The sequence below is a fragment of the Neomonachus schauinslandi genome, chromosome 10 (genome assembly GCF_002201575.2).
Source record: "Neomonachus schauinslandi chromosome 10, ASM220157v2, whole genome shotgun sequence".
NCBI classification, from domain to species: Eukaryota; Metazoa; Chordata; class Mammalia; order Carnivora; family Phocidae; genus Neomonachus; species Neomonachus schauinslandi.
In genome coordinates this window covers 30,812,068-30,815,494 of record NC_058412.1, presented here as the reverse complement: position 1 = coordinate 30,815,494, position 3,427 = coordinate 30,812,068, and positions in this window count along the sequence as shown.

The following is a 3,427-nucleotide window of genomic DNA, read 5'->3' as shown; positions in this document are numbered from 1 at the left end:
CTAACAAATTAATGAATTGATTGATGAATTTTTAATAACTAGGGAATATGTGTATATGGCACAAAATTGAAAAGTATAAAAGAATATGTACTCTTTCAAGCTGTGGTTTCCAGGAATCTTGTTACCCTCCCTGGGGGGTGTGACATAGATATGTTAGGTCTAGACTAGAAACTGCCATTACCAAGAGATCCCCAAATAAGGCATACAAGCAAAATGGAAGTTTGCCTTTCTCATGTAACAGTCTGGAAGTACGTGGCTCAGGCCGGGGAAGTGGCTCTGCTCCATAAAAATCACCGAGGGACCTTGTTGCCCTGCCTTCTCTTACAGTGTTCTGTACGGTGGAAGCTGATTCAGTCCCACCTGTGTTCTCCCGCATGTGGGAAGGGAAAGAGAGAACATGGAGGGCAAACAATTTCTTTCTAAGCAATGATGCAGCAATTCCACCATCCTTCTGCTCCTATTCCATTGGCAAGAACTTTGTCACATAGCCACACCTAGCTGCAAGGGGGGCTGGGAATGTAGTTTTTAGTCAGGTGGCTGTAAGACCAACTGAAAATGCAGAAGAGAGGTGATATAGCTGTGGGTGTCTAGAAGTAAGAATTGGGCACCAGGTGGCTCATTTGGTTGAGTGTCCAACTCTTTGGTTTGGCTCAGGTCGTGATCTCAGGGTTGTGGGATCCAGCCGCATTCGGGCTCCGGGCTTGGTGCAGAGTCTGCTTGGGATTCTCTCCCTCTGCCCCTCCCCCTGCTCAAGTGCTCTCTCTCTTTCTCTCTCAAATAAATAAAATCTTTGAAAAAAAAAACAGTAAGGGGGCGCCTGGGTGGCTCAGTTGTTAAGCGTCTGCCTTTGGCTTAGGTCATGATCTCAGGGTCCTGGGATCGAGCCCAGAGTCGGGCTCCCTGCTCAGCAGGAAGCCTGCTTCTCCCTCTCCCACTCCCCCTGCTTGTGTTCCCTCTCTCACTGTGTCTCTCTGTCAAATAAATAAATAAAATCTTTATAAAAAAAGAGTGAGAATCAATTCTTTCACAATGTGGCAATGATGTCAACTGGATTGTGAATCATTGAATCTGTCTCAGTATTGAATTATAATGTCTGGCATGTTATAACTAGATCCCTTCAAAATACCAGGGATAAAGTAAATAGCAGTCAATACAGACCTGATGGTTCAACCCATTTTCATTTCTAGATTATGTCTTTTTTTTTTTTTTTAAAGTAGGCTCTGTGCCCAGTGTGGGGCTTGAACTCATGACCCTGAGATCCAGAGTCACATGCTCTACTGATTGAGCCAACCACCACTCCAAGATCATTTACCTTCTTTTTTTTTTTTTAAAGATTTTATTTATTTATTTGACAGAAAGACACAGCGAGAGAGGGAACACAAGCAGGGGGAAGGGAGAAGCAGCCTTCCCGCGGAGCAGGGAGCCCGATGTGGGGCTCGATCCCAGGACCCTGGGATCACGACCTGAGCCGAAGGCAGACGCTTAACGGCTGAGCCACCCAGGCGCCCCGATCATTTATCTTCTTTAACACATTCTTTTCTCTCTTTTATCTGAATCTGTAAGGCTGGAGCTTGGTAATCTGGAGGTGATTGGCAATTGTCCTTCCCCACAACAACACTGGGCAGACTTAATCTTTTAAAGTTGTGAAGTGGGTGAAATTTATCTTTGGTGATCTCAGTTCTTCACCTCCCTTCCCTGGACATATAATAGCCATGGTGCTACTGACCATTCAGAACCCCACACCATAGGGCACACAGGGCTGCTCTCCATGTAAGGCTATGGCTGCAAAATTCTCTCTTTTTCTTACCCAACAAATACACCCTTAGTGTTCCACTTCTAGCTGGTTGATACGGATGGGAAGTTGGGGGCAGAGAAGGGATATAAGGAGTGGTTGAAATGTTGCTGCTTGTGACAAGAACTCAATTTGTCCAGGTAGAACTATTGCCTCACCTAGTTTAAAACGACTAGTGTTTGTCTTACTGTCTGTAGAACCAAAAAAAAAAAAAAAAACCAACTTTAAATTGCAGATGTATATATTGGTATTCAGGAAGAAACAATTCTAAATATTGTTTTTGTAAATTTCCACTTCTTTTCTGCAAAAAAGCATTGCACACTATAGAAACAATCAAGCAGATGGACTTTCTCTCTTCTCCCTTCCTATGGTCATTTTGATGTCATTGGCAGAAGAGCTGAAGCCATCTTAGATCTTTTTTCTTTTTTTTTTTTTAGAGCGAGAGAGACTGTACATGTGCATGGGGGGTGGAGGCAGAGCAGGGGAAGAGGGAGAGAGAATCTTAAGCAAGCTCCATGCCCAGCTCAGAGCCCAATGTAGGGCTCCATCTCATGACCCTGAGATCATAATGTGAGCCGAAATCAAGAGTCGGACTCTTAACCAACTGAGCCACCCAGGTCCCTCACTACTATCTTTTCTCACTATAAATCTTAATTATAAGAGTTGACTTGGTGATATGTAAGTTGATTATAGCTATCTTACTTCTCACTTTTTTTTTTTAAGATTTATTTACTTATTTTTAGAGAGAGAGTGAGCAGGGAGAGGGAATCTCAAGCAGACTCCATGCTGAGTGCAGAGCCTGATGTTAGGCTTGATCCCCGGACCCTGAGATCATGGCCTAGCCAAAATCAAGAGTCGGATGCTCAACCAACTGAGCCACCCAGGCATCCCAAGCTATCTTTAGTTCTCTACATTTGTTGCAAGAATAGTTAACATTTAAAAAAAAATTTTGCTACTAATAAAAGATTCCAAAAGAGAGTACACATATTGGCCAATACTTGACAAAGACTCAATGACGGATATATTTATGCAAAGAGTACAATGCTTCCCACATCACAGCACAGGTGGAAAATATTAGTACTTGTATGACACACTGATGGGAGCTGGGGCCAACTGACCTAGAGGCTCTGCCTGCACCTGCCTCACCTAACTGTCCCAAGGGTTTAAGGGAATCATTGCCTTGGCACACTCCATTCATTGGGTGGCCTGGTTGAAGAAGACTTATCTAAAATGCTGGTATTCAAAATGTAGTTTTCATATCAGCAGCATCAGCATCATCTGGGCGGCTCTAAAATTTTAGAGATGCAAAATTGGGGGTGCCTGGATGGCTCAGTCAGTTAAGCATCCAACTCTGGATTTCGGCTCAGGTCATGATCTCAGGGTCGTGGGATCAAGCTTCTCATTGGGCTCCACGCTGCGCGTGCAACCTGCTCAAGATTCTCCTTCTCTCTCCCTCTGCTCCTCCCCCACAACTTGCTCGCTGTCCCTAAAAAAGAAGAGAGAGAGAAAGAAGGAGAATCATCCCATTAATACTCTCAATTATTCTTTAAGTATTTTAATACTTTTGGCTTAAACTTACTGGAATGAATTCTGTTCTCTGCAACTGAACTTTTTTTTTTTTTTTTTTTTTTAAAT